This window comes from Anastrepha ludens, chromosome 6 (assembly GCF_028408465.1).
Source record: "Anastrepha ludens isolate Willacy chromosome 6, idAnaLude1.1, whole genome shotgun sequence".
NCBI lineage: Eukaryota > Metazoa > Arthropoda > Insecta > Diptera > Tephritidae > Anastrepha > Anastrepha ludens.
In genome coordinates, this window is record NC_071502.1 from 55965535 (window position 1) to 55981479 (window position 15945).

The following is a 15945-nucleotide window of genomic DNA, read 5'->3' on the forward strand; positions in this document are numbered from 1 at the left end:
ATTAAGAAATCCATGACAGTCTCTTTTGATTAAATTTTATACTGATATCCCTCCAATTATGTACACAGTTTTTCTGTTACTTGGAAGAGGTCTCCCTAATATATGCCATAAGTTTTAGTATAACTTAGACAACGAGTGCCTGTAACGTTTTTCATGGCTGCATTACTGTTTATGCTGTTTTTAAATGACATTGGTTCTAGCTTTTCGTTCGCCAACTTACTATTTCGCCACTGATTTGAAGATTTATTCAGTCGATATGAATAACGCATATATGATGAAACTCCAATCCGAACTGGATTACTTTATTGGTGTTGTAAATCTTAAAAAATTCATCCATGTGTCTTTTTCAATTCATTAAAAACCAGTAGAGCTTCCCAGAAGGTAACTTGCAATCCCTTCAGGAATTTAAGAATTGAAAGTAAATAAAAATCACATCTCTCCTCAAATGAGTATATCTCAAATCCATATATATTTTTCAAGAAAATAGTAGTCATTTTTCTATCTTGGCTAATTGCTACTTGTCTACTTCTGGAGTTCCTAAACAATTTAAATTCCTCACAGTTTTTATGGTCCCATCCTCCTAGATTTCTTTTTCAATAAGAACATATGACCTTGAGCTCTTAATACAAGAAGATCCTACTTTTAAAATATATTGCCAGTGAAGACAGCAGGAAAAAACAAAGTAAATCATCTTTCTTCCATAAACGTCATATCGCGCATTTCAAAATGCTTGGATACTTGAAACTTGGCATATAATTATTTAACTGCAAGTGAGCTTTTTCCCGGAAACTTCTCACATCAAATAACAAAGGAAGCGCCCACCAAGCTACATTTTTATTTTTATATAATAACTATGCATGTCTATTATTATTGTATTAGTAATGTGAACAAAAGCCAACAAATACCTTTTAATGACTTGCTCTTTATCTTTTGCTTCAATACATTTTTTATTGAGAAAAAGCAACCAAAAAAGTCATTTTGCTGTTGAACAGAAACTCAATAGTCATTTATGTTGAGATGCTCACGTTGTTTGGCACGCAAATTCTTTGAAACCACAAGGAATTTCAAATATGTTTTCTAAGCGAGAACGTGTGTTGGCTGGCGTTGTGTCGCATTGCTTATGCAAGTGAGTAAAATCGAAGTGCTTTACAAATTGGCAAATATGTAATGAGTTAAATGACGCGCAAATATGCGCGAGTACATATACGCCGTACAAAGGCACATGCAAATATAAGAATATATACAGACATACATAAATTGATGCAACACATTTGTGTGTGTATGAGCTATTTAAGCATCACTAAATTATTCATATTGTGGCTTGAGCTATTTGCGTTTGCCATACGTATATAGGTATTTACATTTATATACTATATATATATAAATATATATAGATAAATATATTATTGTTTTTTTGTTTTTAATTCGCATCAGAGTGATTTGAGTTGGACTTACTTGTAACATCTGCTCGTTTCGAAAGCTTCAAACCTTTGGAAGAAAAGAAAAGAGTAAAAAGATTACTTAGCATGAAATGATGAATGATTGTCAGTAATTAAAATTATTTGAATAAGTGAGCAAATGGTATAATAGAAAAACTGAATAGAATGGCAAATTGAAAGTGTGTTAATGTGTGTTATATAAAAGTTTGCACGAGGAACGAGTAAGGCAGACAATTGCGGCAGGCAGAGAAGTAGAGACACCTGTGCAGGGCAAAAGCTTCTCCCACCATAAATTGGAGCAAAGAAAAAACTCGACTGAAAATCTAACAAAGGATAAATGCGCGAATATATACTTGCCCTAACTACTCGGCGCTCGGTCATGAAACATTAAATAATAGGAAAAAGGTTTTTTCCGATAGCAGCCGCCCCTTGGCAGGCAAGAGCAAACCTCTAAGTGAGTTTCTGCCATGAAGTAGCTTCTCATAAAAAACAATCTGCCTTTCGGGGCAGGCTTAAAACTGTGAAAAAAACATCAAAACACAATATAATAATAGTTTGGGGAAAATGAAATCCATTATTTTTGGGAAAATGTTTTATGTTCGACCTTTAGCTGCTGGATGAAGCTATGGCTACTAATGTCCCAGTCAACTTCGATTATTGCCGTGATTTTATCGAAATTTTCGATATTATCGATATTTTTTAACATCAAAATGCCTCGATGGAATTGAGGAAATAAGAATTGGAAATAAAATTGAAAATCAAAATGGCTCGTCATTAGCTGTTAGCTGTATCAGCACCGTAAACATCATTCACAATTTCAGCGGCCTGGCCTGAATTTTCGCCTTTAATCAAGAAAAACTGTAAAACGTACCGAATTTCCTCTTTGTGGACTTCCATTATTAACACCCTGTAACTCACAACTAAATGAACCAAAAAAAAAAAATCTGCAAAAGAATTTTTTTAGTGTGAAATGTCGCCTTGACAACGAGCATAAACTTTAAATGGTTTGATAGATACTTGGCGAGATATCGATCAACTAAAGCAATCTATCGAACAAATAATGTATTTCTTTACCCCTACGAACTCTTCTCATGTACATTGTTGCCAAATTGTAAACACACCAGTATTTTTTTATAAAAATATATTTCATACTACAACAAGAATAACGCAAAATTTCAAAAATTGTGCAAAATTTCACCAAAACTTTCAACTTTTTAACCAGAATTTTTAGAATATTTATGAGTATGGAACTTTGTTCAACACCAAAAACTCGAGCATATATACTTTGTATGGAAGCAAAAGGCGTGACACCTGAGTGAAAAAAGATTTTCAAAACTCAACAATATTTTGTAGTCACTTGAAACTTGCATACCTAGAAAAATTCTAAAAATTGAAAATATTCTGGTTAAAAAGTTGAAAGCTTTGATGAAATTTTCAAAAATGTGGTAGAAAGTTTGAAACTTTCCTTTGAATGATTTTTGTTGCAGTATGAACTATAAATAAAAGATATTGGTATTTTTATTATTTTGCAACGGGGCGTTATTGGAGGACATTATGGAGGTACGAATTAACAGTGCTTAGGCAAATCAATTAGTACTTATAGAAACATATATTCGTATGTGTATGTTGCAAAAAGGAGGGCTTTTGTACTTCATTCCGTTAGATGGTGAAGTAAACCAACCTGACAGCGGTACAGTTTTTATTAACAAAAAAGACCAACCGAGTTATTACCCCCAATTTAAAGACTTAAATGAAATTAAATTAGCTGGATAATTATAAAGAAAAGGTTATCTGAGGCTTTTCTCTTTTATTGAATAGTGTTTTATGTGGTGAGTCATAAGTACAGCACATAACCAGGTGTGAAATGCATAAAAAAACATTTAAAGTTCAGCTGTGCACCCAATTTGTTGGCGTAAGCATACTAGAAATTAAAATTAAATGAGCGCCAGTTATTACCTGCTGAACGATAGGTCAAATACTTTATATAATCAATAGACGAATTAAATATTAGTTAGCATTCATTAGCATTTCAATTGCAATATCCAACGTTGTGACCACAAAGCAAATAAATAATAATAAAGAGAACAGAGCGTTGACGAGTTGAATTGTCGAATTGAGAATAATGCAGCAGAAGCTATGCAGACGTACATACGTTTATGTGCATGAGTGCATATACATACATATGCAAATGGCTTCAAGTTGCACACCCGAATCGATCTATGCATGTGAACAGCTGTCTACCAACAGGTAGTAAAATTATAGCGCATTCGCTTCAATAAAGTCAATCAAAAGCAAGAATAATCAATTATGCAAATATGTAATTCCTCAGCTGTACCAAAAGAACAAAAAAAAAACACAAAACAGCAACAACAGATTCCCTCACAAAAGTAGTAAACTGATCGTTTTAAGTATCATACGAATTGCACATTACAGTAGGCAACAAGAATTTGTATACCGAGGTGCAAATACAAGGTGGCACAAAATTAATAACCCTATCGGAAGATGTTTAATTTTTTCAAATGGCGTCATATGTCAATCATATTTGATACTTTTTTAATATACAGCTTTAGTGTACAGACAGGCAATCGAGCGCTTAAAGGTCAAAATAAAAAAAAGGTTACTCAGAAACAAAATTGGAGGATTAGATGATTGCATGATGAGTTCGAAAACACAAAAATGGTTAATTAAATCGGTAGTAATAGCGTTAATAATAGCATAGATATCGTATGTTACATACATTAAACTGTAGGTCTAGTCAAGTAAAAAGCTGCGCACTCAGAATTTTAATTGACCTTCAAAATCTGGACTTAGTGTAGAAAAAAATGATTCATAGATTTCTTATTTGATAGATTTACCCGTAACTTTATATTTATTTTTATTCAGTTAAAAAATTGTACATGCCAATCAAAGGAATATATTTAGCAGCTAACAAATTTTTAAATCTTTTCAGGAATAGCAGAGCAAGAAGAAGAAATATAAGCAAGATATGAAAATTTGTAAATTTTTTCATTTTGAATATCATTTGAAATAACTTTTGTGACAACCAGTGTATAATATGTATATAAGATTATAAAACAATTCTGTTTTTAATCAGCTATAAATTACAAAGTTCGGCGAAGGCACTCGTCTGTTTGACTTAATCATAAAAAATTCTCCATATACGAAAATATTAAAATGATTGAGCAAACATTTCTAATTCACTGTGCATTTTTGCTTGTGCATATATGGATTTTTTTTATGGTGAACTAAAAACGACTAAAAAGGCGGCCGCCGTGGCCAAATGGGTTGATGCGTGACTACCATTCGCAATTCACAGAGATAATGTAAGTTTGAATCTCGGTGAAACACCGAAATTAAGAAAAACATTTTTCTAATAGCGGTCGCCTCTCGGCGGGCAATGGCAAACCTCCGAGTGTATTTCTACCATGGAAAAGCTCCTCATAAAAAATATCTGCCTTTCGGAGTCGGCTTGAAACTGTAGGTCCCTCCATTTGTGGAACAACATCAAGACGCACACCATAAATAGGAGGAGGAACTCGGACAAACACCCAAAAAGGGTGTACGCGCCAATTATTGTATATATATATAAAGGTCAACAAATATTTATGGGGTTAGGGGCATGTGCATATACGCTTCAGCCTATGAACACTAATTCAAAAAATACACCTGTGCTCACATAATTAAGCTACTTTTCTTTTTATAATATTCGCAAAACTTTTCAACTTATATATATATATGTATATATATCTTTAATACTTTTCATATATATTTAAAACACGCAAAAACCTCTTAAATTAAAGTTCCAAACTTTGTACAAAATTCAAAAAAAAATATTCAAACTTTTCAACTTTGACATCACAACCCCGATTAAGGTTTCTAGAAAACTTCTGCGTATGCAATTTTGTAGCCAATTCAATTTTGGTGTAGGAAAGTGTAAGTGTGAAGTCGCTCAATAATTGCGTCGATGTTTTACAAGGTTTTTTGCATACGATGTTGAGAATTTTCTTCCATATAAGAGTAACTAAAAAATTATTTTTTTGGCAAAAAATAACTTAAAAAAATAAAAATTTATAAAAAAATATTTTTTGCAAAAATTAACTAAAAAAAACTTTATAAATTTTGTAGAGCTGTTTTGCTAAAATTAAAATAAAAACATGTAACTAAAAAAAATATTTTGAAACTTTATTAAAAAAAAAAATTAAAAAAAAATCTTTTGTTTCAAATATTTATACAAAATATTATGTAATAAATATATTACAATATGTGTACAACATTCTGTGATTCTGTGCACCGGCTGTAGGGATACAACGTTATTAATTACGCGCCCAGATTTTCAAAATGTTTATGGAATCGTACTTTTTGCTTGATATTATTCGTCGTATTTAATCTATACTAGCTACCGTTATCTTCACAGTAGGCGTTATCATTGTCTGATTTTTCACACGCCTCTTTCCGCGATTTTCGCTGAGTTTAACAAAGTCATTCCTTTCTTCTCGTGCTATTCAGCGCCAGTTGGACACAACAAGTGAAGCCAAGTCCTTCTCCACCTGCTCTTTCCAACGCAGGGAGGCCTTCCTCTTCCTCTGCTACCGCCGCTGGATCCTTATCTCTTTATCGTCGTAAAGCTCATTATTCCATCGCCTACGACACTCGTCCTCGCAACGTACAAAGGTTCAAAAATCTTCCCCAGAATATTTATCTCAAACACTCCAAGTGGCCTTATTGCATGTTGTAGTTGCGTGGGTTTTCTTGAATGAGTACTTAGAATCTGTACAAAAATCTACTTAGCACAAAGGAAAACAACAATTTTAAAGTATTTTTGTGTGAAAAAAATTTGACTTGTTTTTAGGAAAAAATATTGTAAAAAAATATTTCTGCCTTTTGCACATAAATTCTTAATTGCGATATTATTTATTATAATCAGTTTTACATCGAATTAAAAAATTACAATTTTGTTTTTATGTCTAGAGTAAAAATGTTACCACAAACTTTTTTAAATTAATTTTAATAGCTTGCAGATCGAGCTGAATGAGAAAAAATTTGTGTCGTACAGGGATGGAAATTTTTGTTTTTTCACTTTGTTGCCTAGTGTTACCTGCAATTTGTAAAACATGCAATTAACGAGTATATGCTCGTATAAATAAAACACATATATTTACATAGAAGCACATAAAAAATAGAATTTACGAAAAATTTTGTCTAGCAGCAGCACACTTGAATGTTAAAGTTGTACTCGTCTTGTTGATGGAATTTTATATGTTTTCCTAATTTTTTTAGTCACCATCTGTTGGTTTAACAAGCATTTTTACATATGTATGCGCAATGCTTTTCCTACTAAAAATGGGTTGGCTGTTTAAGTGGTAGGCCGGCAGTCACCGCTTGTTAAATTTACCAGAAGAACCTTGCCCTTGGAAACAACATTGTTAAGTTTTATATGATGACTTTGATTTTCTTGGCATGTGTTATGTAAACAAGTGTAGTACACACATGTGTACATATGGAAGTAAGTGTGCGTTTTGGAATAAATTTGAATATTTATTAGAATTTTTTTGAATGCACTGTGTTACGTCTGTTGGTAGCTATTGCTCAAAAATTAATGACAAACCTGTTGACGCATTATAATAGTATAAACATTTATTGTAAAGACAATTCTAACAACATGAAATAAGCCCAGATCAAATGTACGACGGAATTGTAAGGGGACAGCTGAGAGCAAATAGTTGCACACAAGGCAAATAATCAAAATCTTTTATTTAGTTCAGAACTATCAATAAGAGAACGAGTAAATTTTGGTGGTTATATAATACGAACCTAAGACTGCTGCCCTGATCTCGTAGCAGAGAGTGCAATTTTTATGAAAAAGGTAAACTAATTTATTCACGGTTTAAATTTAGATGTAAAGGTTGATGAAGATTTGCGAGAAATTCTTTTGTAAGAAAATTTTTTTTTTTTTAATTTAAGCTTTCGGATCATTGCAGTGTTTTCTGTGCGGAGGACGTTGCTATCAAATATGCAGTCGATTGGTTGATTACCCTGTAGTGAGATAAATAATAACTCTGAAAGCTAAATGACAATGAAAATTCTAGGCATTACATCTTTGTTACGGACACCAAGGTCACACGCAGTGGACAACAGGTCTAATGAGTTCGCTAGAGAGAGGATTTCACTGGTGCTATCTCCGTGTATACAGACAAGTGAGCCTACACGTAGTTCAGCGAGCGATGGTGCACTGATGTACTTTCAAAGCCTTTCTGGCAATGGATAGTCATCAAAGTCTAAACAATCAAATGTGGTGGAGCTTTTAACTATACTGTCCGTTATTAGGTAGTGAAGATACTCAGCACAACTTTGAGTCTCTTTTACCTGGTAGCTGTCTGGCAAGATATGAGGGGTAATCATCCTATCATCTGCTAATCACCTCTGCTTTTGTGAGGCTAAGATTAAGGCATTTTGTAATTTTTCTTCTATACACTTCGGAGGAGGGAGACTACCTGGCTTGGATATTTGCGGAATTCTATTGCCAGCAAGTAGAGGTTTCTATAAGTTTCTTTAGTTTCTATAAGTCACTGTTGGAACATATCCCTTATTTTATTGCGCGCTTCACTCCATTCCTGTGTTTCCAATGATATCAAAATTAACAGATTGGTTTAAACTCATCGCAGCTTATCTATAAAATCTTCAGGGCCAAACTGTCAGTCATTTATAGAACCGGTGCTACTGAGTTATAATTCGGAATATTTGTAAAGTTTATTTAAATTTTGTCTAATTTTTCTACACTGTTGAGAGCAGTAGCAGAGTACTATGTCTCGCTATGCAATAAGACTATTAAGTAGTAATCTTTATTGCTTTGTTGCCTTTATAACAACGAGTGTTAGTTTTACAGTTTACAATATTTAGACATTTAGATATTCAGAATCAAATGGAATGGAATGTCAGGCTGAAAGCAATTAACTTAAATCAATGACACAACGAATGCAAGAACTTATCGATTACGCATACTAGGATGTGATGACATCGGTGAATAATACGTATTTATATGTGTGTGTGAGCAGAACGATAGAAATGCGCATAGCAAAGCAAATGTAAGTAGTAATAAAAGTAATAAAGGCTGTTAAAAAACAATTACAATAAAAAATGAAGAAACAGCAAAAATTGGTAACAAAATTATCGTTGCTTAGTAAGCTAATGAGCAATGACCGTGTCGTTGCTGGTTGTTGTTGCCCGTCAATAGCAAAGTTAAGGCCAACCAATTTGGGCGACCGGTTGTAAAAATTCAATATTAAAAGTAGCAGCAGAAAATAAAACAAAAACAAAAAAAAAAAATTAAATAAGACAAGCAAATGCGAAACGCTTAAATATTAAAAGAAATAGAAACAAATAATTTTTTTTATGTTCAACTGTATTCACTTATCCGAAGTGAGGCAAAAAATTATTGAAACCAAAAAACTGCGCATTGATATGATTTTAAATTTTACGACCGCCAAAAATGTCGTTGTCGTGTTTGCATTTGATTTTGTTGTTGTTCCTATTGATTTTTTTTATGTTGGTTGAATGTCTTTTGCTAACTGATTACCCGATTCGATGAACCGTTGATGAACGGTGGTGACCGTCTCTCCGCTCTCCGCTTAGCATCGTTAATCGGTTATATTGGAAGTAAAGACAGTGGCTTCGCTAGCAGCACTGATTTGAATTTGATTTGTATTTCATTTTTAATTTAAATTAACCTTGAATTAGTCGATATCTATAATGGGTAACCCATGCACGTGGGTAAACCAGAACTAAGGTAGGTGTCTGATGATTAAAAATTAAAAGTTTGAGCTTAAGCCGTTAATGCACATTTGAGCTATTTCCAGATGCATTAGAAACGCGGTCGCCGTAGCCAAGTAAGTTTTTGAATGAAGAACCTTCAGTTGGTGCTATAATGCGCTTATATATATGGTTATATGTGCAGGATGTTCGGTGGCAGAATTACCAAAGTGATCTTATAAATCTTTTCTTGATGTGATTCTCACTGACCGCTAACTACTGTGAACGTAGTAGGAGAGGCAATAGGCGTGACAATAAATAATTTAAAGGACATAAAAAGATTTTGCCTGAACAGCTACAGAAACCTGTAGGTTGAAACCTAGACACACTATTTAACGTCGGAGACTTAGTGACAATCAACGTAACGGAATTATTTTTGAAGACTCGAGAGGAATAATCATGCATTAATTGCATTGATTTGAAAAGAAATTGAAGAAGACACGACGCACTTTAGCAAAGAAAAAGTGCTATTTCACCACGATGCCTATACTCGTTTTGATAAGAAATTGAAGAAGGCACGGCAATTTTTGGCAGATATGATCATATTGGAATATTCTCGGCTCGAGTTGCATGGGCTTAAGATTAATTTTTATTCCTCAACATAAAAAGTATGGTTCGAGGAGAAAAAAACAGGCCCAAGCAAGAGTATAAATATGTATCGTCGAGGTGCATGTAGAAAAAATTTCTAAAACTTCACACCTTCATTCCTAACTAGCGATCCTTGTATTGTCTCTGGACGAAAGATATTCTTTTAACACATGGACGGAAAAGTCCCGGATCTCACGCATAAATGACGCTATTTTTTGCATTCATCTCTTTTTTACCTTAAAAAGACAGTTGTTAAAATTTTCATGTTATTCTATTCATTAGTTCGTGAGTTATTGTGCTAAGAATGACGCTACTTTTGTTATTTTCCAAACAATGGATCAAAAAGAATTTCATGTTTTAATTTTACACTGCTCTTTGATGGGGGAAAATACCATATAGCGAAGCAATAGCTTGAAAAGGGTTATGGGGACTCCGCTTTATCAGAAACAACAATAAAAAGATGTTAGAGACACCGATAATGCACAACCACTGTGTTTTAGGACGGCGGTAAACTAGAAAACATCAAAAAAATTTTTGAATTTTGAATTCTTTTTGAATGATCGAGAAGTGAAGTTGCGCAAGTTTGTTGACATCAAAAGAACGTGTTGGCTTTAATTTTCTGAGCATTTGACTATGAGGAAGTTCTGTTCAAAGTGGGTGCCGCGTTTGCTCATTATTTTGTTTCGTCAAGACAACGCACCGTGTCACAAGTCAACTACATGAATTGAAGTTCGCATTCCTCTCACATCCACTGTATTCGCCAGATTTGGCTTCCAGCGACTACTGGCTGTTCGCAGACCTAAAGAAAGGGCTTGCCGGTAAGAAATTTCGCTATAATGAAGAGGTTATCGCTGAAACTGAGTACTATTTTGAGGCAAAAGATAAATCGTAAAAAGTGGTATTAAAACTTTAGAGCGGCGCTAGAATGGCGTTGTTTTTGATGGCAATTACGTTGCTGAATAAAGCTAATTTTGAAAAAAAAAAACGTATTTTCTCTGTAAGGCCCGAGACTTTTCAGCCCATGTGTTATTACTAGAAAAAGTCAAAAGACAATGAACAGTCCAAGCCTTTAAATTTGACTGAGGTACGCCAATTGGATCATTGTTCACAGTGACAAATTAAGTGTAAATTTGTGACAATATTAATAATATATTTATGTTTATACTCTTTATTTTCTATGTGTTTATGTTGTTTTTACTTTAATTAACAAAAACTGTCTAAAAAAATTTCGCAATTTCGCTGATAAGTTAATTTTTTTAGAAAGTTTAAATAAATGTCAGGAACCTTTGAAGAAGTATATCGACTTTAATGGGGAGCACGTGGAAAGTACAAAAAAATTTAGAAAATTGCGCATCTTTACAGGGCCGTAGAGAGCATATCCGGGCCCGGGGGGAAAATTGCAAATGCGGGCCCTTTCCAATTATGTCTGCTTCATATAATTCGGTATTACTCTCGAGTCCGGGCCTCTCTGAGAACTCCGGGCCCGGGGTAAAAAGTCCCCTATCTTCCCCCCTCTCGTCGGGCCTGCATCTTTATTACTAAGACTTTCACTTATTCACCCTTACATCAGCCCTGGGCTGCCTTTAACCTCCTTCCTCCTACTTCACCTCCACCCGTTGATTACTAAAACAAGTAGAAAGACAAAATTCGCGATTACAAGGGAACCCGTTTTTAAATTTGTATTTATTTACCATTTTTAATAATTTTTGATTATTTAGTTCATTATTCTATTCAGTTTAGTTTTTATTTAGTTAATATTTATTTAATATAGTTTCTATTTTTGTGTAAGTTAGCTAAAGAAAACCATGAATAATATTACGGTTGCATTTCGTCTGATATGTGGTTTTTTAGTAGTTTAAAAAATTAAACAAAAAAAAGTTCATGATCCCGAGAATACGGGACTTCATGTACCGAGTACAGGGCTTTTCAAGCATATTTATTCTGAAATTGCACTTAGACAAAGTAGAGAAGGTCTGATAGATTGAATAAAAAATGTACATCCACACTCTTGGCAACTCTGCTATTCAGCTTTAAGTTAAAAGAAAGCGAAATTTAAAATAAATGCTTATCTATATAGGTATTTCAGTATTTGTCTCTCTTTAATTTGACCCATTAGCAGCCAAGGCGGCAGCCTCTGAATATAACTGAGCCGTTGGTATTTAGCCGTTGGTAATTAGAAATTTTTTTACGCCAACATATCTAACTGCTTGATGAATTAAGTAAATTGCATACTAGCAAACACATTAGCGGCATGTGTGCAAATCTCATAATGTCTTTTCAAATAAATGTACTTGCCAGCCTTTAAAAACTAAATATTATTAACGCAAATCTATAGTTTAAAAAATAATAATAAAAACGCCAAAGTTATTTCAAATATAAAAATCTCAAGTGTTGCAACTGACAAAACGTTGATGGATGTCTTCTACATTATTACTTTATAATTTATAGCAATTGCTTGTTATTGTCCAAACGCAGCACATTGTCTTCCTGGTTGCCACACAAAGCATTGCAAACAATGCAAAAGCAAATGTGTGCGAATATATATTGAATACACAAATATAATTAAATGAGCATATAGATGTACACCAGCGTGTGATCCACAGATTTGTACCAAACAAATATTTGTATGTACACATGTATTACTTGCATACATAAGCTCATGTGTATCAGTTTCAATGAAATATTAAAAAAAAGAGTTTTTTACAGCTGCATAATCTTTAAACTACTCATGTCATTTGTATGTACGTACACATGTAATTCTGTCCACAGTTGTGATGCATAAGTGATGGATGAATGAATGTTGCTGTCTTGGCTGATGCATAAATAATGAAACATATTTGCGCATATGAACACATATAGGACAGATACTATGTCACTGGGCTAAAGCTATAAGGTATAAACCTATATATGTATATAAAGCTATACACCAAATCACTGGCGGGCCAATAGCCAATCAGTAGAGCATAGCAAGTGCATCAATGGTTGGTTATCAATTCATTGCCCAGCAGTCAAATGGCTCAATAAATAGTAAAGTTAGGGCGATGTTAAGATATGCCCACATACTATGTATGGGTTTATGAAATAGGAGTAGGCAAGCGATTGCTTGGAGTAAAGAAGACAAATCATTCAAAAAATACTATGTAGGCATAAACATGTATACAAATGTAATATATGTGTACGAGTATATTTATTTATGGGTAAAATTAAGTAATATATTTGTATTTTTTTTTAAGAAAATCGATTTTAACTGCTTATAAAGGGTGTATAAATGGCTGGTTACTTTCTAAATCGCATGCTATGTACACTCGAGCTGAAAAAAAAAATTGGCAAACACTTAGAGAGATATCTTCGCGGTACAATGGAGGCCGTTTTATGTTTGAACAATATTTCGAAATATTGCAGACTTTTTTCGAAAATCTCGAGTTAGATGTCGTTTAAGCCCAGCGGCTAAGCTAACAAACAAAAGTGCTGTAACTGGTGGTTAAAAAAACCACAAACAATTGTCAAGAAGCCAATATAAGAGAAGAGAGCGACATTTTGGTACTGACTTTGCACTGCTGGTGCTATTGGCCCCTTTTTCCCAAAATACTGTAGAAACACCTTTTCAATTATGCAACACATTTTCTATTGGCGACTTTTTGAGAACCATCATTTATGATATGAACGTTATAAACGTAAAAAAATTTTGGTTTCAACGGAATGTTAAGCCATCAGCCCATCAAACTATTGATCTTTTGAGCTTTTTGTTCGATGATTGAGTTATCAGTCATATTGGGCACTTTAGTTGGCGGCTGTAGAGCTAAGTTTAGAGCCTGTTATGGATTGGTTTGTGCCTAATCATAAGTCACTTATTACAGGGTCGAAGCTCTCTGTGAACGTGAAACATTTAACTCTCAAATAAATTATTTTCTAGGCTGGCAAAGCCTGAAAGCACTTCCACAAAGAAAGAGCTTTTAATGAAAAGTTTGCCTTTCAGACACAATATGCCAAAGAAGCTTGATCAAACATTAAATAAAGGACGAGCACCCTATTTATACAGGGTGAACGATATGAAGTGCTACCAACTTCACACTGCTTATATCTGTAAAACAGCTCATTACATCAACGTCAAAATTGTTCTAATGACTATTGTTTATAAGCCATCAAAAGCATTTGCGTCTCAGTTTTGTTGAATTTTTTTTTTCTGTGATGGAATTCAAACGAAATAGTGTGGTTCCGTTATATTTCGCTGGAAAATCACAACCAGCCATTGTTCGTGAGCTCAGTCACCTCAAAGTGAATAAAATGTATGTGTATCGCACTATAAAACGTTACAATGATACTGGTAGCATTGCAAAATGCTATGGAGGTGGACCAAAAAAAACCGTAACAACGCCTGAAATGGTTCGGAAAGTGAAGGCTCGACTTGAACGAAATTCACATCGAAGTGGAAGAAAAATGGCCAAAGAACTGAAAATATCGCAAGACAGCATTCGACGCATATTGAAAAATGAGCTCAAGGTCAGGGCTTACAAGTTCCAAAACACACGATCTTTCACCCCAGCAAAAAAAAGTTCGGTGTGAAAGAGCAAAGGGGTTGTTGTGCTTGCACGAACGTGGCGAATTTCCTAGCATTGTGTTTTCTGATGAAAAAATTTCCCAATTGAGCAGTTCATAAACACTCAAAAGGATCGTGTTTACTTGACCGAATGCTCATACAAGAATTTGAGCCTATGTATGGCCACTTGAAGCAATTTCCCATCACAAGTAATAGTTTGGGCCGCAGAGACCGCTGATGGACGCTCTCCAATCGTTTTTATAGAGCCTGGTGTCAAAGTGAATGTGACTTATTATCGGAAAAATATTTTAGAAGCTGCTTTAGAGCCGTGGGCACGCAAACATTTCGGTCGTAGACCATGGACGTTCCAACAGGACTCGGCACCGTCTCATAAAGCTCGTATGAACCAAGAATGGTTAAAAAATCATGTTCCACACTTAATTTCGTCCACACAATGGCTTTCGAATTCGCCAGACGCAAATCCGATGGACTATTCCATCTGGTCCATATTGCAGAGCAAGATGAGGACTAAAAAATATGCCAAAGTGAATATATGTTAAAATTTCAATCATTTTTCAACAATTTCGTCTTTGAAATCAATAAAAACTAATTTCACAGAAAAAAGTTATGGTGTTTTGAATAGGTAACACTTCATATCGTTCAGCCTGTACATACATACATACATATAACTAACGGCTAACGGACACCTCTATTAATCGGACACCTCCCTTGAGCGGACATGCTTTTCGATACCAAATCTTTTGTATCGGATGAAGTTACACTCGTTTGAGTGGACACCTCTTTTGAACGGATTAAAGCTGAATGACGGTGAGTGTTCGGCCAAGAAAGGATTCACATAAAGGATGCAGGATCTTGCAATAGGATTTAGGGCCCCCTAAAGCCACTCAAGAAAAGCCATTACATCTATTGGAAACAACCGTTTCTCGCGGCCAATGGGCAGGAGGAATAATCGGTCCATATTGCTTCAAAGGCAAGGCTGGGACCAAAGTAACAATGAATGGCAAGCGCTATCGCGCCATAACAAATGACTTTTTCATGACGAAATTGAAGCTTGTGATATCCACAACATTTAGACGCAACAAGACGGTGCTACTTGCCATACAGCCCGTGAAACAATCGATTTTTTCAGGTGAGGAATTTATCTCTCGTCTCGGATAAGTGGATTGGTCACCAAGATCGTGCGCTTGCACCTTGAGACTTGAGACTGGATAAACCAGCTTCAATTAAGGCATTGGAAGCCGACATTAATAATAAAGATGTCTAAGAAATTTGAATTGATGAACACTCTACAAGACTCTCATCATGCCCGTCCTAACGTATGGCGCAGAAGCTTGGACGATGACAACATCCTATGAAGCGACGCTTGGAGTGTTCGAGAGAAAGATTCTGCGTAAGATTTTTGGACCTTTGCACGTTGGCAACAGCGAATATCGCAGACGATGGAACGATGAGCTGTATGAGCTTTACGACGACATAGACATAGCGCAGCGAATAAAGATCCAGCGGCTACGTTGGCTGGGTCATGTCGTCCGAATGGATACAAACGCTCCGGCT

The 15945-nt window shown here is 34.7% G+C and overlaps 1 protein-coding gene across 1 annotated transcript in view; it reads right to left on the minus strand.

Annotated features, from left to right (window-relative positions):
* The window catches only part of LOC128868855 (uncharacterized), a 218410-nt gene that overhangs the window by 138595 nt on the left and 63870 nt on the right, over positions 1-15945 (minus strand). The window contains exon 3 of the mRNA XM_054111401.1: positions 1456-1488. The gene's annotated coding sequence lies outside the window, so the exon portion shown is untranslated. The remainder of the gene's footprint in view (positions 1-1455; positions 1489-15945) is intronic.